Source organism: Stegodyphus dumicola, chromosome 3, assembly GCF_044657685.1.
Source record: "Stegodyphus dumicola isolate Sdum_Otavi_A_Nest chromosome 3, ASM4465768v1".
In the NCBI taxonomy this organism is placed as follows: Eukaryota; Metazoa; Arthropoda; class Arachnida; order Araneae; family Eresidae; genus Stegodyphus; species Stegodyphus dumicola.
In genome coordinates this window covers 68,678,236-68,704,588 of record NC_140770.1, presented here as the reverse complement: position 1 = coordinate 68,704,588, position 26,353 = coordinate 68,678,236, and the positions used below count along the sequence as shown (strand labels likewise).

General features: G+C 32.2%; 1 protein-coding gene and 1 non-coding gene across 5 annotated transcripts in view; one reads left to right on the top strand and one right to left on the bottom strand.

The window, feature by feature from the left end:
* The window catches only part of LOC118183693 (FMRFamide receptor-like), a 603,920-nt gene that overhangs the window by 358,928 nt on the left and 218,639 nt on the right, over positions 1-26,353 (bottom strand). The gene's annotated exons all lie outside the window — the stretch shown is intronic.
* On the top strand, positions 3,832-3,905 carry TRNAI-GAU (transfer RNA isoleucine (anticodon GAU)). Its single transcript has one exon. It is a non-coding gene; the product is annotated as a tRNA-Ile (tRNA).

Sequence of the window (26,353 nt, the reverse complement as noted above, 5' to 3'; positions counted from 1 at the left end):
GAAGAGAATGCACTACATTATTCCGTAGGGAGACATGAATGTTTTCAGTTGCAGAAGATGAGGTTCAAACAACGTTTAGTGAAACATTATCTGAGGACTCTCAAACTGTAATTACATGTCGAATCAACGACATAGCTATTAAAGTAGAATCTAGGCTTACCAGTAAAATAAACGAAAGTCTATTTTATTCACCTCACATACATTGAGACAACAGACGTTTCGAATGACACGCATTCAGTTTGTTATGTTGTTAGGTGTATTTTAATTTTATAAGAGTTATTTTAATTTTGAAATCCTTTCCTTTCAATTCTTGTTTCCATTTACAACTCCCTACCAAAGTGAATTTTTAGAATCGCGTTGATAGAGAGTGCTAAGAGTCCTTAGTGGCGCGTGTTTGCCTGATCATTATTGAAAATTGCTAATTCATTATTGAAGCAGTAAGGCTCGGCCGTATTATACGTGCCTACTGATATTCCGCAGCTAGTTTAATTTAAGCGCTAACTACGTTACATAATTGTAATTAGCTTCGGCTAAGTCCAGTTTAATTAATAGTAGATTAGGTTCTGATTTTCTTATTCTGAGTTAAAGCCCGAGTAGAGGCTTTCCTATAAGCCTGAGAAGGAGCCGGCTGTATTATGTATTTGAGTGAATAAAAGGGTAATTTAACCCTTTTCGAGTTTACATCTTAATTGTCTGCATTCAGCGATAAGTCGCTACGTAGTTCTTTATTTTTAACGTTTTATCATAGACGAAGGGCGTGGAACATCACGATGATAGCTATGAGTTTAACTGACTTTTTGGAAATATATCATATTTGAAGATTGTGCCAATTCTTACAACAAGAGAAAAAATGTTAAAATCTTAAATAAATACACGAAAAGTATGAAAAATAAATACACGAAGATAACAAATACACGAAGAGTTGGGAAAAAATGTATACATTTTGTTCGGATAGGGCTCCTACGCTCGCAGGAGTGCATCGTGGCATTGTCTCTAAAGTTAGAAGTGTGGCACTTGATGGTACTTGGACCCACTGTTCACATCCGCAGAGATCCCATCCCAGAGGTTTGTCATCTAAGTTCAAAACCGTGCTAGATAAAACATTAAGATAGTCAGTTTAATTAAGACTGAGCCCTTGAACAGCAGATTATTTTCATTACATTGTATTCACACGGATAGTGAGCACAAGCAGTTTTTTTCATCATTTCCCAAGCGGAGAATATAACAAATTTTCATATGTTTGTGATTCTTTCCACTGCGATATTGAAAACAATAAAATTCCACTGACAAAAAAAGAACATTCAATTGAATTCTCGAATGAATCTGCACTTAAAATGAAATTTCAGGGGGTCGTTTCTGTGCATCATTACCACTAGAAACGGAACATAGTAAACCATGCAGTGGTAGTTTGATTCGTTTTTACATATCTCTTTAAGAAAGGATTTACGTCATTAGCTCAAATAGAAGCAAAGTACCGACATTGGCCTAATGCATGTGCCGGATATCAGACTTAAGGCTGTAGAGTTGTTAGTTATTTTAAAGCAGGAGTTGTGGAAAATGTGCCGTATCCTAGCCGGGATTCGAACCTGGACCTCAAGAGGTCCAGGTTCGAATCCCGGCCGAATGTGCTACTGTTACACCACCGGCTTGTGAAAAGGAAGGAGAAAGGACCTTATACACTCTCTTCTTTCAAACGGAGACTGGAGATTAGGAGACCCAATCGCCAAATCCTGGTGGTGGCGAATTATCATCCGCCAATTTTTAGGTCGAGAGCCATTCGTAGGGTCGTTAGGAGATTTTGAAGTAAGAGACGTGAAAATTGTGCAAAGTCCTCGCCAAGACTCGAACCTGGATCTCCGGATTACGCGTCGGGTATGTTTCCAGGTGGATCGAGTCGTATTCCTCTCATTTGTAACACATTGGTAACCTTAATGTTACTAACATGCATCCAAACATAGGATAGTTGTGTAAGAATCGGCAGATCTGTCCGTCTATCAATGTGAGCACCAAAACGTTTTTAAATTTTTGTTCAATAACACAAAAATTATCCAAATTCTAATAGCCTCTTTTTATTGAAAACGAATATCAATTTTCTTCTATTATCGTAATTAACTGAATTAGTTTTAAATAAATTAACTTTCTGAAATATAAGTATACTTAGAGAAACATATGCTAAAATACTGCTTTCGAAAGGTTTAAGTGTAAGAACATTCTTATTTATAAAACTGATCTCCAGTAGAGACCACTTTTATAAATTAGAATGTTATAGAGTTTTAGAGAGTAAATTATAATGTTATAGAAGATAAAAGTTTGCTGCGCTTATTATCATATACGACATAAAACATAGGACCTGGTCAAAACACGAGTACTCAGTCTGAAAACATTCCATAACATTATTCTTTAATTAATTTATATAAGAAATAGCAAGATTGCTAAGATAGAGAAAAACAAACATTCACATGCAAAAAAGGATGAATAAATCTATCGTAAATTATTATGTATTACAGTGCTCTAAAATGTAATGATTCTGTATTTCTGAAATATATTTAAAAAAAAAATACTTTAACGGCAGTTACTGATAAGGTATTACGTTCAAGATTTATTTTCTATACCGATGATATATTTCACTTTTATTTTTTATTGTTTTCAATATTCGAGGCTTCGTGTCTTGTTCTGCATGTGTTGAAATCTTTCTGGTTTCTAGAAGGTATTCCCATATTAATTTTAGGGAAAAATCACCAATAGATTTAAACCTCCGCAGTTTTAATTAATTGTGCTCAAGACTTAATTTTTATTATGGCTTACATTTATTTTAATTAAAACAGATTCTCTTGCTGCTTAATTAAGAAATGCTATATACTAAACCACCTCGATGTATACTCTTTATTAATTTCTTAGATATCCTTTTCTTCAGCAGCAAAAAAAAAAAAAAAAAAAAAATTAAAACGAAAAATAAAAATAGTAGCAAATATAAAAGGTATAAAAAAATACTGCCATTGAAAATGTCAAGCAGTGCCATGTCACTGGGCTGTTTATTATATTTTTGTGCAATAACTTTTGTTATATTCGAAAATGAATCAGGAATTCGATATTTATGACCCCTCTGGGACTCTCCTCGTAGGAAAGCAATTGTGGTTAATAGATTGTGTTTTTCTTTCAGAATATAGATTGACCTTTTTCTCTGGCGGTGCAGAAGTAACATTCAACTCTTGCCACATTTCCGTTTTATCCAGAAAAACGAGGCAATTAAGTTAGGTAAAATTATATGTGTTGACTGCTAACTAGTTGTCGACACCTATCAAAGTTTTGACACAGTGTCAAATTTTGCGGAAGAATACAATACATCACCAATTATCTAGATTACTTCGTCTTATAAAAATAATATTAAGTCATTCGTAAATATACGTTTTTAATTTTTTCTTTCATAATATAAATGATAATGTAATAAAACACCTATTTTTAGTCTATGTGAGTTGTCTAAAAATCAAATTCCGCGCGGGCCAAATGCACGAAGGTAGCGGATAGGCCGTAATTAAAAAAAATATTATTTTTATTAATATTTTATTAATAATTTTTATTAATATGAAAACTTTCAGATTTTATCTTACGCCCAAATGGACATTTTTTAACATTTTGTGTGTTACCTTTATTTATTAAATATCAAGTAATTTGCACTTAAACCATAAAATTCAATTCAACAGCAATATCGCAAAATAATTTTTAAATGAGCGTATCTTTAGAATTCCCGATATACAGTCTCGCGTGCTGGAGACAAAAATGTTATTTTTTCCTCCGTATAGTTATAAGATATTTCTCCCGCTTTCCTAGCGTGCCTTCGTGGTGTAGTGGTTCTGCACGCTGGGCCGATATTCCAGAGGTCCGAGGTTCGATTCCCGGCGAAGGCGATTGCCAATTTTTCATCTTTCATGCTTCCAAAGAACATAATGTCTCTACAGTGGCGCCCGAACTAAAAGGGTAGTGGATGGTGATTTCTCCCCACGCAGGATTTGGCGACTAGGTCCCCTAAAACTCTATTCGCACTTTAAAAAGGGGAGTATATAAGGTATTTCTCCTGCTTTCCTAGCATGCCTTTGTGGTGTAGTGGTTCTGCACGCTGGGCCGGTATTCCAGAGGTCCGTGGTTCGATTCCCGGCGAAGGCGATTGCTAAATTTTCATCTTTCCTGCTTCCAAAAAAACTAATGTCTCTACACGGTGTTGCCATTGCTCGCTTTGAAATCGTTGAGTTTCTTAATCAAAAACTCATAAATGCTTAAGAAAATACGAAACAGATAATAAAACAATTCGAAATTCCAAATTTGGGCTTCCAGATACCCATATTCAGGCGTGCGTTATTCAAACTTCGATGGCTCTAGGTACCGTTGTTTTATCACAATGCGTGAAACATACATACATTTATGCAGATTCTTCATTATTTAATTTCTTAAAATATAATGCAGGGCGATAATATTAGATGGCAACAATTTAAAAAGTGAAACGCTTTTTATAGTGAATTAACGCAAAATCACAAAACAAAATTAATAGACCTTCTGGGCTAACGCCTTTTGGGCTAAAAGAAGAGAGAGATAGAGAAAAGGTAAAAGAAAAAAAGGCTTAGAATATTTTCGTTCTTTAGGTTACGAAACTAAATTTGTTAAAAAATATTTTACTGTGTATTTGTTAATATATACGTACATATAAAAATAACGCAAAGAAAAATTTCAAATGCATTCACAGCTAAATACTAAAATTTTCAGATTAACATTTATTAAAATGATTGTAATGTACCGAGGTAACCACTAAATAACTCACTATTAACTTAAAAGAAATACGAAAACTGCAAAAGAGAGACAAAACTTGCAAACAAACAGTGGCAACTTATTCTCTGTCTTTTATTTATTACATTTTACTATGACGCATACAGAAAAATTATATTTTGTACGTAAATAACTATAAACTTGTTTCTTTCTCATTATACTTTCAGCTACAACTCATCATAGCATTCCGATTTTCTTAAAGCATGTAATCTTGGAGAACTTCATCACAAATTATAGATACTCAATGGAAATCCAGTCCTTTTCACTTATTAAGCTACGATTTAAAAGAACTGTTCACATGTGAATGTACTTCCAAAGAAAGGTATTATTCCAAAAATTCGTAACTATATTTATGTTTTGAAAGGTACTAATAAAATTATTCAAATTTGTATTTTCAAATGATTGAATAGATTTATATCACAATAAAGCAATTTAATTAGTTCCATTTCTAGATTTCCAGGAGAGTACTCACGTTCGTTTTTGATAATGTAAAGAATATAAAATTGGACTCCAAACCACTAAAATCTTAAAACTTTTCTTCAAATTCTTAGCATAAAAATTTTAATTATGTTACGCAAAATGTATTTGCACGCCGCATAAAAATGCTTAAAAATATAATAAATAAAAATTATAAATAATATAAAATCCCCGCATAAAAATTCCGGGGCGCGGAAAGCCGGTCTGAGACCACTGCATTTTAAACACCATTTAAAAAAAAAAGATTCCTCGCATGTGCTTTAGAAGATTTAAAATATAAAATGTATAAAATCAAAGCATTCCTTTACTTAAATTTAAAACTCACAAAAAATCTAAAAAATCCATAAGAAAAATTACGCAAATTATTTCATACATCCTTTTTCTGTTTTTATACTTTTCTCTAACATTCTCAGTTTAACTGCAGAAAACGACATGAACATATTATCCAAGGATTTAGGTATTTTATCTTTCGATTTACTGTTCAATCCTTTATCAAATTAAAAATTTTAAAATTCAAGTTGCATCTGAAATGTAGGTGTATACAGCTTTATAAAGTATTTTCTCTCTCTTTTCTGCCTGTCTTCGTGCTGTAATCGTTAGCACACTCGAAACGTATTCGAGAAGTTCAGGTTCGAGTCCCGGGAGTGGCATTGCACATTCTTCTCTTCACCTGCTTTAAAAAAAATCTTGATATATCTCCAGTGACACATGAACTAAAAGGTGGTGAATGATAATTCTTCACCACCATGATTTGGCGATTGGATCCCCTAAACCCAGTCATCGTGTAAAAGGGGAGTATATAAGGTATTTTCTCCCTCCTTTCTGCATTATTTCATGGTGTAATGGGCGCGTATTCGAGAGGTCCCGGCGAGGACATTGCAAATTTTTTTCAGTTTCCTGATATCGAAAATACCCTAATGTCTCTACAAACTTTTAGACAAGAGTAATGAATCATATCCTGAAGTACGAGTTGTAAAAATGTTATAACACTGAAAACTTTTAAATACGAGGTAAAACATTTTATTTCCAATCCTTATCATTTAAAAATATTTATATATATATATATATATATACCCTCTTTCCCACAAGAAGACTTTCATCCTTATAGCTGTATGGAGCTGTTGCCAGCTTTTCGGATTTTAATGGTAGTTATTGATTTCTTCACTTACAAATATTACATGTTTAAAGCAATACGCATTGAAATGTAATACTTAATAACAGAAAATACTAAAAATAAATTAAGTAAACAGATAAGTAAATAATGCTACTGCGATATGTAAATAATGCTACTGCAGTGCATGTTAGAAAAGAACAGCAGATATATTTTAGATTTTGCAGTAAAACAATACAGTAGTAGTTAAAATTATACACAGTTTTCCTATAAAATTTTAAGAATTTTCGAAAGATTCTCGAAAAACCTGCCAAACATCAATTGATAGCATTTATTACTATAATACGTCAACACACTTTATTTAAAATATCGTATGTACATAAACAAATTTTTTGTGCAATCATTTGCCTTGACCCATTTAGTATCTGCTATCATGTATTCGAAAATTAAGTAATGTTCTGTTAAAGTAGTAATAGCTTTGTTATAAAGAAGAAAACAAGAAGATTTTTTCAACTAATTCTGATGGAAAATGAACTTTGGACTAGGCCTATGATTCTCAGACAAAATGGCAATCATCTGCTTGAACCAGAGATAATTTCAAGATATTCACAGAACTATCGCTTTCAGAAATCTTGAGTAAGAACACTGTTAACCTTTTTACACCTTTTTAATTGGAAAAAGATAATTTAAAAAGAATTTTTACCAAGTGGCAGAACAAGAACTCTATATTTTATAAAGACGTGAAAGACTTCTGAAAAGAGTTCACCATGATGGGCTTGAAAATTCAAAATCTCGTTTCTGGTGCACAGTAATGAGCTTTCACAAAATACTATTCCCTTCAGCCAATTTCTAGCAATGCAAAGTGCCACAGTTCTCAATATCCCACCTTATTTGCAATATGTTACATAAGCAGGTGACTTTCTTTTTCCTAAAATTGTGTTCCATTTAAAAATAATTATTTTTGTAACGTAAAGTCATTTAGAAAACCATAAGCAGAGACTTAAACAGCATTTTAAAATATGAGTTCTATGAAAGAATCAAGCAGCTATAAATAACATGCCATGTTTTGCATAGATTTGCGAACACAGTACATTGAAAGCTAAAAAGAAAGAATATTGTTTTCTCAGTTTTTTATTCTGTAGTATTTTTCTGTATTTTATGTCTGTTTTTCATTCTGGCGTTCTCTGTATTTATAGTCCTAAAACTTTGTAGTTGTATTGTGCATTTTGTTTACAAATCACACAAATTACAATATATAGCTGAAATAATTCAGGTACTGCTAATAAAACTTTCTCCGTTGCAATCAAAAATCAAAGGCAAAGCAAGCATATTCTTTTTGTCTTTAAACAGAATTATATTTCATAAAGTTAGTCATCTAGCGTGGTATTTATTATTTACTATGCTAAATAGTTAAATTTATTAAAGGTTATCTCTAAATAATACTCAGCTACCTTCATTCATTTCGATTCCGTTTTACCCAATAAATTTCACATTTCTTGCGATTTATTTGTAACATTAACTGAATTATTCCTTTATATGCAGTTTTCTTTTCTGACTCTTCTATTTGCCTATATATCTCTTTATTTATTCACTTGTGTCTGCATATTTCATATTATCTTATTAGACGTCGTGTTCATCCGAATAATAATTTTTCTTGTATCTTTAATCGTAAGGGAAAACTAATAACGTCATAACACTTAGCCTTTCAGAAGAATCCTTCGCTATAAGGAGAGGAAAATAAATCAAGCAGAAAAGGAATCAAAGAGAGCGTTAACGATATTCAGCAGACGCAGCAATGTTTCCAAACAGAATATCAGGGTTTATTTCACCATCCTTAAGGAAACTATATATGAGTGTGATATGATCACGTAATATTCTTATGGAAAATAGGCTTTATTAAAAGTACTTAACTTCAGTCTAATATATTAAATAAAATCATGTTTCATTTGAACTCATATTTTCCATTATTATTTTCTACATTTTTATTGAATGTAGAGAATAATAATGGAAAATATGAGGTGAAGAGTAACTGATACGTTTCACAGTTTTTATAATAGCTCTTTCGTGTTATAAACTGTATCCTTCACATTATAAGACATATAATGCAATAAGAAGCACTAAACAACTTTTGTGAACGTGATACTAATTAATTCTGAAAATTTAATATAAAAGTAAAATTATTCCTGATTAAATAACATAGTGGTGGTGGTGGTGGTGTATTTAATTATGGCAAAACACACTAAGGCTATCTGCCTAAGGGGAGGGATGTCTTCGTGGAGGACTTTCTAAGGGTAACTGGCTCGTTTACACGTTACACATGGGGAAAACGACGAAAACACATGGGGAAAACACATGGGGAAAACGACCGCTCGGCCGCTGGTAGACTAAATAACATAGTGTTTGAAAAATATTTTCATGTAGTTAATAGAATAAACATTGATCCCTCAAACTGGCGCATTATTATTTTATAACATTCAAAAATGCTTCGTAATCAGGTCACTAGGTGCTTCGTGATTGACGTTTTATTGCCTTTTATTAATAACGTTACGAATTATATAAACTATTTTGCACATCGTATTAATTATATTATGTAACGCAAAGAATAATGAATCGCATTCAAATACAAAATCAAATGCACAAACGCAGCCAAAAAGAAACATATATATTTTTAATTCACTTTTAAGAAATTGCTTATATGTTTTAATGAGATATTCTATCATCGTTTTGCCCTCTGAGCTCAAGCCACTGAAATTAGGAAGGTTAGCCATCTGACACTTTTGTTGAACGAAACTGTAACGTTTAATGCTAGAAATTTTAAGACTATCATAGAAATAGAACTCCCCAATATAATGCCAAACAATTAAAACAAAACACTTATAATTTCTGCAAAATAAATACCTTAGAGCAGGGATGGGCAAACATTTTCCGTCGCGGAACAAAAATTGATAGAAAAAAGTTTGGCGGGCCAAGATTAAATTTTCTAAAATTTTAAAAATAATATACAAGTATTACAAATTAAATATGCTAATGAGATGAATGAAATTGCGATTTCATTTTTAAAAGTTCCTTATACTGAGGTTCGAAGTGAGATGTACTGATTCTAAGGAACGAGGCTAAATGCTCATCTCTCAATCTACTTCTGAAGTAATTCTTTCTTAGGTTTATAGTTGAAAACACTTGTTCACACATATAAGATGAAGCAAACATAGCACTGATTTTCTTTGCGTGAGCTATTAAATTTGGGAAACTTACTTTCGATATTGATTTGCAAAACGCTAACTTAGGCATATTTAGAAACAACTACTTGAGATGATTGTTAGATTGCAACTCAATTAATTCAGGCAGCAAATATGACCTCACTGCTTCACAATTTACGTTGAAAGGTATGGTAAAAATATCCAGTTTTGTTTGAATGGCACTGAAATCTGCGTTCGAACTCAGAATGCAGTTTTTTCAAGCCATCTTCATAATTCTTAAGCTTCTCTTTATTTACTGAGGGTACAGAATTTAACCTCGGGAAATGAGACAAGTCTTTCTTAGCTAGCTGCCCAGCAAACATATTAAGTTTTACGTTGTTAAGATTAAGTTTTTCCTAAGAGGTCTATATACCTATATTGGATTCCCATATGTCTGTTCGAAAAAGAGATAACGCTTGTTGACGACAATCTACATCTATTACTTAATAAAGAACTTCCGCTTTTAACACTTGTTGTCTGTGCTTGCTATTTCCGTCGATTTATGTTTTGTAGAACAGAAATAGAGAAACTAAAAAGATCATCAGTCCTATGAAAAAAAGGAGGAAAAAATATTTAAACAAAGTAGAAAAGGAGATGGATATATAATATATTAATATATATTTCTTTTAATTCGCCTCCGGCCGGCAAATTAAAATTCTATCCGCGGGCCGGATGGAAACTTCCGGAGGGCCGGAGTTGGCCCGTGGGCCGTAGTTTGCCTATCCCTGCCTTAAAGGAATAGCCAGTAATTTGTCTATATATAGTATGTTACATCGCGATTTAAAAACTAAAACCACCGAAGCGTTCCTTTACACACGCTCAGAAGAAAAAAACATGAATCCAGCTAACACTCTTCTTTTGTAGCCGCTTGCGTAGCCAGCTGCTTAAAGCATTTGTTGTAAAGAAGAAATATATTTGATTATAAAAAATTATTTTGATGAATCCATTTCTTGGAATTTCATTGGGTCAAACTAGAGTAATTTCATAAAATTATTTAATTATCTTAAAAATTAACAAAATTATCACTTTCTTGACTAAACTAATTTAATAAATCATTGCAATACAATGATTCTAATCTCTAAAGGTACAAGAAATTGCTTAGAGTTGGAACTGAAAATGTTGCCAGATGGAGAGTTAGCGGCTTTGCAGAAGCCTGGCGCCTGTTTGTGAGTTTTGATTTAGAATGCAGACGGGATTTCATTGTGAAGAATCTGAATAAAGCTATCTTATCAAAGTACGCAGTAACATACATATCTTCGAAAATACGTATTTGGGTAGTATAACATTATGTTCAATTTAGATTTAGTATTAATAAAGACGCACAGAATGCTATCATAGTGGGATTTGTTTATTGACTAATGACTGCTGAAGACAGAAGAGAATAATTTACAGCCAGAAGAGCAAAACGTAAGAAAACAACTTTTGAATAATTTTATTTGAATCTGAATATTTTTGAAGCAGTTAAGAATAATTGAGTTTATAGCCCTTCGGAAGAATTCGATGCAATTCTGGTGGTAATGAAATGGTCCCTCTAAGTCGCAACCGAAAAACTAACTGTCACTGCAGTAACAATACCTAATAAAATGATTGCAAATATACGTAGAAGTAATAGGTAGAATAAAGAGTACAATCATGGGTTTCATTCAGCAAGCCTTTTTTCAAATTTGCTTGGAGCGAGCTTAGTGACAGGAAATGCACTAATTTGTATGGAGGGACAGCGATTCCCAAAACATAAAAATCTTGAGCGTGGCCCAAATAATTTTCGGTTCAAAGCAAAATGCATATATTTTGGGAATATCTATAATAGTTCATATAGAGTAATACGAGTCCAAGTGCTTCAAAGAAGTCTCCTGAAAAACGTTGAAAGAAAAGGATTTTAATGTGAGAAAATAGATGACCAATGGCAGCTCGCTACGAAAGATTTGGGAATAAAATGAAAAATGTATTTAATGTACGAGCTCAAAATTTTTAGATTACTTTTCGAATAGAGGAAAACATACGCTTCAGATTAAGGTAACAGAACTTAAAGAAAAACTCGTGAGGTTTGATATAATTACTAAGAGAGAAATTACGAAAACTATCGGACGTTTATAGTGTGTAAGGTTTATTCGAAGTTGTTAACAGTTATTTTCAGTTAAAGCTGTCGTTCCTACTTTAAGCTTACAATTTCCTACGTTTTCGGAATCGATGTTAAATGCAAATGAAGGAAGAGCAGTACTTAAAGTCGAAGTTTCACTGCAAGCCAGAGATTCTGACTAACGCGCGTTCGCCCTTTAGCTACACTCTGTCTAAGCTATTTATTTCTACGCTCGGCCGTATTTCAGGCCTTTGATAGCTTTGCCGTTTAGTTAGCGTTTAAGGGGCCAACTCCTATAAAATTTTGATAGCTTCGGCTATATCGTTTTAGTTAAGCATTAGCTAAGTTTTAGTTCTTAGTATTCTTGAGTTAAAGCCGAAGTGGAGGCTGCTCTGTACGTCCTGAGAAAGGGCCATCTGTAAACTTTATTTTGAGCAATAAAGGGCAATTACCCCTTCTTAAGTTTATGTGTCTGCTGAACTAAAGCGATTTTCAGTTATCAGTTCTCAAGGTTCCACACATTTAGCTGTAAATTCTAGTTAGTAACCTCATAAGTGTTATAAATATTTGTAAATATTTCAATCAATTTTGTTGTATTTTTGAATTTCTGTATTATTGCAATATTCTGCGTTGTTTTATTTATGGTTTTATCTATTGTTTTTATAATGATAATTTCATGGTTTATTTTGTGTTTAATGAAATAAGTGGTCACATGTATTTTATTTAAGTGGTTATTTGTTGCATAGAGTTTTTAATTCTGAGTATAACGGTTTTGGATTTTAGAAATAGCTTAGTTGGGCTACATTTGGCGTTTGGCTACTTATGAAAACACATTTTTAAAGTTCTACAATTGATTCTTCCACAAGTTTCTAGAGCCCATTCTACACACTTTAAATACGAGACGAGAGCTGGGAAACTCAGTTGTGAAACAGTTGCGAATTGGCTGTGTGATTTAGCGGTTAGGTAAACAACGAGGTTTTACCCTGAGAGTGATCTGGGGAAGTTCACGATTTATTTCGTGTCTTGAGGGGAAATTGCTGAACATCCATGTTCTTCTCGAATTATTTCCAATTATTATTGTGTTGTATGTACTACTTATTACGCATGTTTTTCTAATAACTTGTTCATTTCCTCCTCCTTATCTGGAATTATTATTCAATGAAACATCGATGATTCCAACAATATGGTACTCTAGATTTGTTATATCGGTTTTGCATAAAAGTGCGAATTTTATTACAAGAACTACGGAAGTACCGATTTCAATGGATTGAATTGATACGTTATCTTTGAATTGTGTAAAATCTGACTTTCTATCACAAATAGAAAATGTAGAAATAGCGAGACATTAGTTCAACAATTTGCAAAGAGAAAAGATAGAAAATTGTCCGTTATGCTTCTTTACCGTTATTCTTCTTGCAAGTGAGACACCTTATGAGGCCGTCGTATATTTTAGATTCTTACAAAGTACAACATTACAAACTCAGTTTGTAGTTTCAAAATACTCCAGGGGGAGTCAGTACAGGGGGGGAACTCCCGTTGCGAAGATTAGAAATCCCCCCCCAGTGGCGGGCTCTAAGCTGATTTCGGCTTGCACACTACTAGATTATTAAAAGATAATACTAAATCATTTGAAGGAGATAAATATTACAGCATATTTTTGGACTCTATGATCCTATGATCCTGTAGCAGAAGTTTCTGCAGAAAGATGGAAGCTGTTTATCCAAAACAGAGTTGTAGAGATTCAAGAAAATACGAAACAAATGGCAGGGGAATAGTGTCCGATGAAAACAAACCCAGTAGATGTCGCACTTAGAGGTGGAACTATTCTCAGACTTGAAGAATAAAAATAGTTAGAAGTTTGGAATAGAGTGGTTGACGAAACCAGAAAACTACTTGCCATAGTTAAACATAATTTATAAGTTCAAATAAATTCAAACTGAGAAAGAAGAAACATAAAACGCTTCAAGAGAGTTCTATGCTAAATTCAAGAAAAAACAACTTATTCGACTTGGAGAAATATAGTAGTTTTCATAAAACTCTAAGTACAACAGCCTGGATAAAATTAAATTTGAGCAATATGAAAAGCGAGAAGGAACGATTAGCTCCTCTAACGAAAAAAAAAATTTCAAATTCGGAAATTTTGCTAGATTAAAAGCGTTTAACTCTCATTTTCCTGAAATCAAGTTAAGACATTGAAAACTGTGAAAGTTTTGAGATTCTAGAATTTACATATTTAATCCAATTTTAGATTAAAACACTATTCTTCGACCTGGTGGAATACTACGGAATGCATATTTAAAGACTTTAATATTTCAGAAAAGCGCCCTATAATTTTGGATCGCATTCATTGTTTGGCAGAGTTAATAATAAGACAAAGTAATTAGAAAACAAAGCTCGAAAGTTAAGCAGCCATACTTACTCAGACAATGAAGACAAATACGTCAATAATGTTTCCATACATTTTACTAATCAGCAGGTATTCTTATTATCAGTTTTATGATTCTTAACTATCTTATCTAGCATTATAATCTTCAGTATACAAATGCGTTGTTAGAGATGCTCATATTATCCTTAAATTGCTTCGAATTCAAATGTAGAATGAAATTTCTATAATAATAATACGCAAAACACCATTCTACGCAAAACACCATTCTACGCAAAACACCATTCTGCTTCACTGTAAAATATACTACCTTTTGCTAAGCTACAGAAATTCTACATTGCCCTCCTTTTCATTTTCGCAGCTAGACGCAGCAATAACCGAGTTCATTCCTCCTCTTCAAGTATAATTATACTTGTTTTTCAATAAAAAAAATAATTTATGGTAATTTAATGCTCCGAGAAAATGCTCTGGAAATTTTTTAATTCTCGAGAGTAAAAATTAACAAAAACATGCGGGAATTCCTAAAAAAGCAGCCGTAATAAACATTACCCAGTCTTTTTTTTTTTACCTTTTAAAAGATTAAGGAGTGAGTTTTGTAACACAAAAAATGAAATACGTTCACTAAACGCAAAACACGGGAATAAAAACATTTACAAAACTGTATAAAAATAGAACCATGAGCATCCTTAAGGAACGAATACGTTAGTGAAGACAAACCAGATTTTGAATGAGTTTCTATTTTATCTATTAAAATATGCTTTTAGAAATTCGTGCGATAGGATTCTTTCATTACTACAGCTGAAGCAGTAATGAAAAAATTTGATTTAAGTTTCTTGTATTTTCTAAAATCATCTAATAATTCTCTTATGAACCTACGGGTGTTCGAGTCGTTCAAAACATTACTACTGATAGTTCTACCCTGGCTCAAATCCAGGCGAACCGGCTGACTGCATGGGATTTCATTTGGTTCATTTGAATGTGGCAAAGCACTCGAGTGGTATCTGCTTAACGGGAGGGATGCCGTTATGGAAGACTTTCTAAGGGAAATTGGTTATATACGTTACACATGGAGAAGATAACGAAAACGTTCATGCAACCATCCGGTTCGCCTCAATTAGAGCCCTGGACTTAACTACCAGTGTTCAGCTATTTTACCGCTCGGCCACTGGGTGAGGTTTATGTGTAATATAAATGCAAGCCAGTTTTCCATTGAAAGTTCATCATAAAGTCATGCCTTCCTTTAAACAGATCATTCTCGTTTGCTTTGCAGTATTCAAATAACCTATCCCAAACTACCTGGGATTGAGAAAACTAGCCAACATACCGTATTAAAATAACCAACTGAGGATTCAAGATAAAATTTCAGATATCTGAGATTTAAAAATTCGGTTTTTGTAAAGCCGTGTTTCAACTATAGGGATTTAATGTTAGGCAGCATGAAGTCTTGGACTGGAGCCTTTCCTACGAAAAATGCTCATGCAGATGCTAATGCGAGAGTATGGTCCTTAAAATGAGAAGTTTTTCTATGAAACAAACATCATACTAATAGCTACTAAATCGGCATGCTTCTATTTCCTATTTTTAGAAACTATGGAGTCCTCCCTTTTTGTTCTGTAATGGACCTCGCTCATTCGTCTATCTATACAAAAGCGTGACGTTCGAGTCTTCTAGTTTAGGATTTAAATTGTTTTCTGACAATATTTAGAAAATAAAATTTTTAAAAATTCATAATGTTTATGTTCATGATAAAAATTCGTAATTAAAATTATAATGTTGATGATAATAATTTACTTATGACAAAATGTATGTTTTAAATTATAGGGATATTCACCAGTCTGCCAATGTAAGCTCTAAACTTCAGTAGTTGAAATGTTGATCGCTAAAGGGTGAGTACTTACTTTTCCATTTTTTTTTTTTTTTAGTAAATATTTTATTTATCTCATGCGAATGAAGTTAATTTTAATGATAAGACGATATTTATAACCTATAACTTTCTATTAAAGTTTACGAAGACACAGAATTTTCATAATCGACGAATTCCAGTATAAGTCAAGTCCAAAATTTTGATTCCGAATGAGAATTTTAGCTGAACATTTCTAAACATTCGATTTCGGTACATTACAAATATTAACTTTATTAATTCATTTGATAGCAAACTTTCAACGTGTACAAATCTGTTTTATAAAAATGAATTAAGATTGTGGATTTAATAGGTTTTTGAATTAATGTAATAACAGATACGAATAATTATTAACAAAGCGGTAGCTCTGTTGCCTTCTCGTCAAAACAAGTTTACAGTAACTAGGCAGTTTTTTTGTTTCGTTATTAACGATATTGTAGCAACACGAATGTACGTAAATTTCCAAATCTGTAGTTTTAAAAATTAAACAAAAGCTTTTTTCTTGGCTGCAGCTTTAACTTCCCCACTTCAAGAATAAGGTTGTATTTAACCTGCGAAACTGGAGTCCTGCAAAATCACGCACGTTCATTCTTGTTGCTACAGAATCTTTAACATTTATTCATCAGTATGTTCTCTTTGTTGCATTAGGATTTATTTGCTTGTTTATTTAGTTCATTATGGCAAAGTACATTATGGATATCTTTCTAAGGAAATAAACACCTTTGTGGGGTATTTTCTAAAAGAAACGGATCCGCATTTACGTTATATGTAGAAAAAGCCACAAAGACATCCATGAAGCCAACCCGTTCCTCTGGATCTGAAAACGATTCCAACGCCAAGCGCTCAACAGTCTTATTCACACGACACTTGGTAGGCCAATTAAATAACTATTAGCGAAAACCAGCATAAAATCAGAACTTTTATTGATAGATCAGGGAACTGTATCTCACAGGGCCAATGTTTTTCAGCTATACAGGAAACGCTTTCAGCAGTTGTTTAGCTGAAATTAGTAAAAGTTCACATTCTTTTCATTTTACTTACAAATAACATTATTTTTTTTAATTTCTTAAAACTGCAAACGCAAATGCTTTTCTTCTCTTAAAAATCCTTTATCTTTTCTTTTTATTATGGTATACATTTTCCTCGACATTTTCATTAGAGATGAAATGATTCTCATTAAACAAAACAATTGCTATTGCAAAAAATCTAATCATATACTTCTCCAAAAAAAAGTTTCCGTTGTTTTGTTAGAATTAAATCAGCATTCGAAAGCTATTAAAATTAAATCCCCATTCGAAAGCTATTCGAAATATCTTCAAGAATTTAATTTTTTCGGGGTCAATTTAATCGACGCTTTGTTTTTCTTTAAAGTTCTTAACCCAACTTCTGAAGTATGTTTTAATTCTTAAAATAAAATTTACTTGCTAGTTACATCGATGGGCTTAAAAAAAGAACATCGATTGCGGATCAAACATTCTCTATATCGCAGCTTCCGGAGCAAGTTTGATATAAATATTGAGACTATGTAGGAAATTGGACTTAGATGCTCTAAGTCTTAAGTCGAATACCGGATCCGGTATAAAGATTTAAAAATTCGAATGCTCAGACCAAGAATTCCTACTTCCTCACTGCTAGTTTTAATCGCGCTCTTCAAAATTTTAAAAGGTATTTCTCCTGCCTTCTTGGCATGCCTTCGTGGCGTGGCAGTCTGCAAGCTGGGCACGTATTCCAAAAGTCCGCGGTTCGATTCCCGGCGAAGGAGTTGTTCATGTTTCATCTTGCCTGCTTCCAAATATACCTAATGTCGCTACAATTTATATATTAAAATGAGCAATGGATCTGTTTATATGTGGGTCAGAAACCTCAAGATACTGATGTTATGTTTTTGTTTTGTTTTAAATGCATAAATATTTTTTATACTTAGCCAATATTTATTAATAATTTTATACACTTTATCCATAAAATTTTTAAGCACTATTTAATTTTGAAATGAAAAGTAGTAAACATATGCATCCCGTTTAAAAAATGTTTTAAATGTCGCAAAATATTCATGTTTTGGCGTTTTTAAATGTAAAAAAATTGTAAAAATTTTGAAGTTTCACTTTTTGTATAGTTCCTTGATATTTAAGTCATAATTGATCAAAGTTTGCATTTAATCTAAAACATAAATTACAAAACATTTGGCTGCTCTCTATCGCAGTCTTGAAGTATTGGCCCACAGACTTGCTTAAGTTAAAAATGTAAACCACTTCTTGTACCATAATGTTTTTTCTATGACTATTACGTTATGAAATCATAAAACTGCATACGAAACTCTATATATGTAAAAAATACGTCAATAGATGTCATTTAAAAACTTATAAATGAATCATGTGAAAATTCTTTCTCCAGACTATCTATAAAAAACACTTAAATCGAAAAAAGCAACACAATAGCAAATCACAAAGAAATATCTTGAGAAAGATCATCACAAAAACATAAAAGGTGGAGGAAAATCTCGAATTATTGCTAATTTATTTTTAATCGAACCCTCAGGGAAATGATCTAAATTAAAGATTTATTTTTGATGCTCAAAATGTTGTAAAATCCCAAACTCTGAAATTACAATCTCGGTCATTTTTTGTCGTACGGAAATGAAACTTTTTTTAATGAGTTCTTAAATTTTTACTAGCTATAATCATAGGGTTTGGGAACAGTATAAAAATATTTTTGGTAATTTTTAGAAAACTGACATTTTAAATTTAAAATTATTAAGATCTGGATATTTGATTTGTTTAAAACATTTTTGTTATATTCCATGACGAATGGATTGAAAAATGCTTTTATGTATACAGTGTCCTTACATGCAATTTTACATATTATAATTTCAGTTATTTTACTCCTCTCTCGTTTTTTCTTTCATCGGAACATGTACACGCATGTGACTGGAGACACATTTTAGGCTAGTAATTAGGTTATGATATTCAAAGGCTCGGAAAAGCAAAAAACACTGCTCACATCTTTTGTTATAAGGTTTATAACAGAGACGGACGGTCCGCGCCGGAGCCGATTCAAAGAATCGTTTCACTCTACTGAACGAATGATCAGCGCTCAGGCAAAAACGGAAAGGCGGTTCATTAACAGTTAACTGAGAGCTGTTGTTGGGAAGCGTGGCATCAATGTAAAGACTCGAATTCTTTTCTTTATTATTTACCGGAAACATCTCTGACCTATTTTTTATGTGTGTATGTGTGTTATGTATGTATATACGTGTGCTTTTGGTTTTCTTGTGTTCCATCTAGTATTTAAAAAAATACATTAAGTAAACCAATGCATGTCATCGAAACTGACCAGCCCTGTTTGCAAATGGATAGAGTTGCTTTCCCATTTGTCAGTGCGAGGATTTGTTTAAAGTAAATAGGTTACAGAAGATAGTTCCTCGGATTCTCAGCTGTCGGCGCTCGGTGCTCTTTCTCTAGTCGCAGATATGAGTCCTTCGGAGGCGAAATTATTCGCTCTTTTCATCGCTCCTATTCTAGCCGCGAATCTGATTCCTGCGGAGCCTTGATTATTTGCTCTTTTCGCTTCTTCGGAGCTGTTCATCTGAGTTTCATTTTGATTCTCTGATTACTGTGTCATAGTATAGCTATGCATATTAGGTATTACATTTTTTATACAGTATTACTGTAATATTTATGTAAAATAATAAATTATATTTTTATTTATTTGCTTATTTTATTAAATTAAAGTCTTGTAATCAAGAGTTGTGAATTTCTCTTTAATCTTTTACAAGATTAAAGAATCTTCTTTAGAATTATTACATATTTATAAACATAAATTTTTCCATCTAATGTATTTTTCAAGCTTGCAGAACAAAATGTGGACCCTACCGAATAGAAGAACCTCGAGCGATATTTGGTCTCATTTTGTCAAATTAGATTTAAAAAAAAAAAGAAAAATGCCGGTATTGTCAGCAAACAGTTTTTCCTTCTTCGAGATCAACAAAATATCAATTATAATAATAAAATAATGTGATCTTTAACAAACGTGAGTTGAGTTTTGTTACTTTTTTTTAACTTTTAGCATTTTTTAAATCCAGAATTGTATTGTTGGACTTTAAAGAATTGCTTTTAAAGATCTCCAAGGTGTTTTTAAAGAATCTCCAAAGTACAGTTTAAAGAAATCAGTCCAGGGAGTGAGCAGTTTGGTTGAGTTGATTCGAGCGATCCCACTCCTTGTTCAATTCTATCTGCTTCCCCCTATATTCTCACACCGCTCTTGATCCACACTTGTTTCGAGCGCATTCATCAAGGTCATTGTTAGTGAGTGGTGAATCGTTAAAAAGAACTGATTCACTTGAATGAGCGAACGGTTCCTATATGATCTCTTAAAGGAGCAGTTTTGTCCCTCTCTAGTTTATAATGCTTTAATTCCGAAAGTATTCAAAACATAACTTTGCACACTTAGAAAAAATATTGAAATTGTTTCTTAATTAGAATGCTATTAAAACAATCCTCGAATTTTCTATCAATTATTGCCAAATTATGAAGTAAAATTTATCACAAACTTACGGAAAATTCATTGGACTGAAATTTAGAGCTTTTTAGGACTGAAATTTAGAGCTGTTAAGGGGATTATAGCATTTCACCTTTGATATTTAGCAAAGGTTTTAATGGAATAAACTTCGTAATTTTAATTAAGTTTTTCTGCGAAAAACCTAGCATCGAGTATTTAAACGAAAATTTTAAAATCTGCAATACTGGTTAACAATTCGTAAGGCGCGAATAAGTAATGTAATTCTATAGGTTAAACAGTGAAGAAGCATATAAAATTCAAAAGACGCATGCGATTCAAAAAAAAATTCAATTAAAGACACAATTTCAAATTAAATATTCATTCATTTTAAGTCTTTCATAAATCTTTAAGACTTCGCAGAGCAGAATAAAAGATGCATGATAATACTTGAATCCAATGAAAATGAATATTTGGAAACTGAAACTACGCTTATGTTTAGTCCAAAGCATAGTCAACATGATATAAACTTGATTTGCCCCCCCTAAAGAATAAGATAAAAAAAAATTGACAAAGATATCTTAATCCTACTCTTGCATGTTTAGGGGATATTTTTCCAGTATTTCTTTTACAATTATATAGAAGTTTAGATTATAATGTAAATGTTTAATTTATTCTTAACTGGAGAGAAAGGAAAATATTTACTACAAAAAAAAGTTGAGTAGTGAGAATATATATTAATATTTCTGTACAGTTACTGAGAACAGATGAATACGATTAACTATATGAAAAATTTAAGTTAATAAGTTCATTTCAAAGATATTTCATTTTCAAAATAGCGTTTTTGAGCTGTTTATGACAGGAATGTTAGTGTTTTTTTTTCAAAAATAAATATATAAAATAAAATTTAGACAGGAGGCCGAAGCAGCCTCATCAATATAATATAAACCAGATGAAGTTTACAATTTCGATTTCGGTTTTATGGCATGCATCATATATCGGGCACATGAAAATGATTACGTCACCTTTGTTTTCGCAACTAATCACATATATATACTTCTAGCTTCAAAAATGCTTTAAACAAGGAATGTATTCATGTTATGTCAATTTTAAATTTTGAAAAAGCAATATTTTAAAAACTAATAAGAATAATGTTTGTATGCCCCTTTTTGATCTTTCTACTTTTATTTAGTAAAGGTTTATTCTCTCAGTTTAAAAAATAAACAAAAAGTGACCGAGATATTTTATCCTAAAGTTCGAGATTATATTCAGGGATCATACACAAATTGAAGAGCAAAATATTTACACTTGTACTCATTAACTAAAAGTAAAATATAAGTTTAGAAAGGGATATTTATATTAACATATTAAATGGCAAGCATTTCTATAAAAAACTATCGGGAACCCTTAATATCAAAAGAAAGTTTTATAAAAGACATGTTATCCACAGAATCTTCGCGCTGTAAAGAACACAGCTATGCGTTAGTGCATATAGTGAACTCAAAAAAGTGTTTAATGAATTAAAAATGAAATACATTTTTTAGTTAATGAATTTTATACCATTATTTAATGCTGATCCTAAAATAGTATGGTTATTTAATTATGATCCTAAAGTAATAAAACTGCATAACAAAGTTACTAACATGTTTTAGCATTTCAAAACCTTTAAATTACATGTGTGAAAATGCTTTAGGCCTGACATTTGTAACAAAATTATAAATCATATCAATCTCATAGGAACTTCAGTTCTTATTCAGGACTTTTTAAGCTATATAATTATTATATACACATTTCATTCCCTGATGTAGAGGACACAAATCATCCTCTAAATATTAGTGAGCAATATATTAATTAATTAGTAATCAACAATATATTGAATACCTTAATTAAAATCAGAATAAAAATCTTCTAACTTTTCGAAATTTTCCCAAATGTGTTTCGTATTTTCCTTTATTGTATAATATTTACGTATATACAATTTTCCTTCCCCAAAAATCTTTTTTTTCTGGACAAGCAGAATTCTACATCAATATATATATATATAATATAATCAAAATATAAAATACTCCCGATTTGTGTTTAAATGTAAAGGATTTAATCGTAACGTAATGATTTTCATGTGCCCGATATGTATTTTTCTTCAAAACTAACTGCAAACTGTTGTTCAGTTCATGGATTTATTTGAGATTATTTTATATCCTAATCAAATTACTGTATATATACACAGTCTTTACAAGTATTCTAAATACTGCTAATATCCTCAACTTTTTTTTGCGCAGTGCTATTTCAGATTTCAAAGAGCTTAGCTAAAAACTCCAAATTATAAATGCAGCTGCGGATGGAAAAAGAACTTGGATCAAGGTATTGACAGAAGATAGTTCTGAAGCATCTGCAATAATCAAAAAGCAACACCATGACAGCGTGCGATTCAGTAGAACACAGGAATATCAAAATGCACGTCCGATTGCGCCACATGATAAATTTCGCCCCATATAGATTTTAAAATAGAAGACTATTAAAAATGCTGTGGCAAAACAATAGGAAATTGTGTCAGCGTGAATCTAGGAGCATTTTAAAAGAGATGAATGGAAAAAGGTTACTTGGATCCTAAATTTTAATGAATCTCATTACCTGCTTCATCATGATGATGGCACAATCAGAATATACTGCAGCATCTTAGTACCTTTGGAAAAATGTGTTAATAGCTTGGGCTACCTTGGCTTTGTTCCCAACCAGACACATCCTTTTATCATTGCAGTTTTCACAGACAAAGATGGCTTCTGCCATCATGACAATGGCCACAGTCACCGAGCTTGGATTGGTTTAGCAAAACGACTTTCTTTGCTTCGATGACAATAAAAGTCACTTATTAAAACTCCATCCAGCATTTGCTCAAAAAGGATTATTTATAAAATGATCCACTTCGAAGTCTAGAAACGCCACCCTAACACTGTTGTTAACCCAGGTTACTATGTTGGCGCAACATTTCTGTAAAATGGTATATATATAGAAGAATTATGATAGTTACTTGAAGCTCCAAGAGCGCTAACTCCTTCACGATATGGCATACCTAAAAAAACGACCATTCGTGGAAGTGGAAATAAAACAGTTTTGAATTATCATACTATACTAGATAAAATATTAATAAAGTATATCACTTAGATGGGCAGTCTAATAATACAAAAATATTGATAAACATAGTATGTAAAAACATTTATAAACATGTACATTATTAGCAATCGCATGTTTGTTTTTAGATCGCTCTACGTTTTGTAATGGAAAGCAATGCACTGTTATAATTTAATTTCAAGTTAAAGACATCATCCCAAGACAGTGGCAGCAGCTCTGATAATTGGTTACTTATAAATAACACAACGTAGATCATTAATGCTGTGTTAATAAGGAGAATCCAGAAGGTGTGAAAAACTGAACTGTAGACGACCGTCAGAAACATTTTCTTAAAATTTACGTTTCTCTGAAAGTATTGGAAATGATGGATAAATATGCATAAAAATGTAACCAAAACATAAAAATAATATCTCTTAGCAAAATACGAATGTTATATAACTATGTATAATATGCAAATTTTGAAGCAAATCACAAAAAACACATAACAAAGGCAATTGAAAGCTTAGAATATGTTCTCATTTGTTCAACAACTCAAGAAACCGTTACATTTCTAAACTGTTTCGATATTCAAAGCTTTTCCGAGATCTAGAATTTCACAATAAATTGCTTATAAAATAAGAACTACACTGGCACTTTTCTTTTTTTTATTCCACGCGACACTTTAATTCTCCATAAAGTCCGAGAAAGCCATTTCCTTTATATTACTCAATACCCCATTCATACCATGTATATTACACAAATAAATTTCCAGCGAAAAGATTTTCTTATCGATGATTTGTACGAAGTTCTTTAACAAAACATCAAAGAAAACAGAAATAAAAGTTTCTCTTGCGTGTTAGACTTTACAACAGCTAACCAAAGAAAATATTGGTGTTCCTCTGTTATGTCCATTCATCAAATCAAGATGGAGAAAATGCTTTTATGGCATAAAAATCTCATATTGTAGTTGGTTATTGTTCCTATTGCACGCAACGAAAAATATGTGTAGCTCAAAATACCAAGAATTAGTTCGTAGAATTTTAATCAATCTTTCACTCTCGCCGCAACTGATTAAAGGCCGTGATGCAAAGTTAAAGAACTAAAAGCACTGCTTCCGGATCAGACTTCCTGAGGATTTCCTTATTAGCTGCGACGTGTTCAGACCAAAAGAAAAGTCTATTTAAAAGCTTCACCCTACTTCAGAAAAAAATCAGGTTTTCGAAAAATTCTTCTCTGCTTTGAGTTTCTTCTTAACGAAATGTGAAAGAAGAGATAAAAATTCCTTATTTTCCTTTCGTACTTTATGCCGCTTTATGATCGTTCAAAAAAATTGTAAAAGGGAAATTTATTCCCCCGTTTTCCCGCCCTAGAATTTTTTGAAGACTGACAGGTTAGTATCCGTTCGTCTGAAAGAATTACGTAATAATATACGTAAAGCCGGCGTTTCTCAGCCAGGTTTCCCCGGAAACCTAGGGTTCTGAGAAACATTGTTAAATGTTCCGAAAGCAGTAGGGAAATATAATACGTATTTCATAAAAGGGAAAACTTTATTTTCCTGATTCGGTATAGTACTCGGATAATTTCGGTGGGGCAAGCAGATGTAGCTGGACAAGTGTCTAGCCGATGATAATTGAAAAGCTGTCTTTGGCTATTCGGCTATGCTCGTTAGACGCGTTAGATGTCAACCAGTTGTACAAATTTCTTTTTCTCTTGCGTTACCAATTCAACTTAAAAAAAAAACAATTAAAAAAATAGAAGGAGCGTGGTCTTTAGCAATTTTTGTTAAACTGTACATTAACATTGCAAGGCTATGCATAGAACACGAGTCTAACCGAGCATAGCCGAATATACATCGGCAGCTTTTCAATCGTTATTGACTAGAATCTAATGGAAGTGTGTATGCAAGAAGTGTAGAGCATGTAGCGGGTTAAACAGAGTATTAATTCGTATTTTTCATTTTACTATTTTTTTAAGTATTTCATTCACTTTATTAGTATTTTGTTTCTCATATTTTAAGTCTTCTATAGGTTTTAACGGTTAAAATGTGGAGATACGTGAAAACAATCCAGGTAATTCTGAAAAGACTGGTGGTGAAGATTTAGAATGTCATGAAAATTTCAAAAGACTGATTAAGAAAGAGGTTCGTCTTTACAATCAAAGTTATTTATCCATGGACTTTATATGGTAACCCTGAACCTCCCCTTCCATTGTATCTCTTTTATGATGAAAATGTTCGAATACAACAATGGCTCCATGAAAGGTGAACAGACATTTCACGGCAAATCACACTAATGTGAAAAATAAAAAACTCGGTTGAAATCTCAAAATAATCGGAGTACAGCTTTCTTAAACAAATTCACAGTTACTGAAAAGGCTCAGGAAGCAAGTTACGGGTAGCAGCGCTTATTGTACAGAAAAAGAAAGTTCACACAGTCGGTTTGAATCTGATAATGTCCGCATGAAATATTATAGGCAGTAAAATGTTGAGAGAGTATGCAATAAGGGAAACTGAAAATATTCCACTTTCAGCAATACAGTAAGCTGACGAATTAGTGATATATCACATACTATTGAAAAGGGTTTTCTGCGATACACTGAAAAATGGGAATTTTTCAATTCAGGCAGACACATCAAAACATCCAGCCAATAAATGTTTGTAAAATTTGTTAATGAGGCAGAAACTCAAGAAAACTTTTTCTATGTAAAGAATCACAGGAAAAATGAAGATCTCCCTTAGAAGAATCATATTGGCATT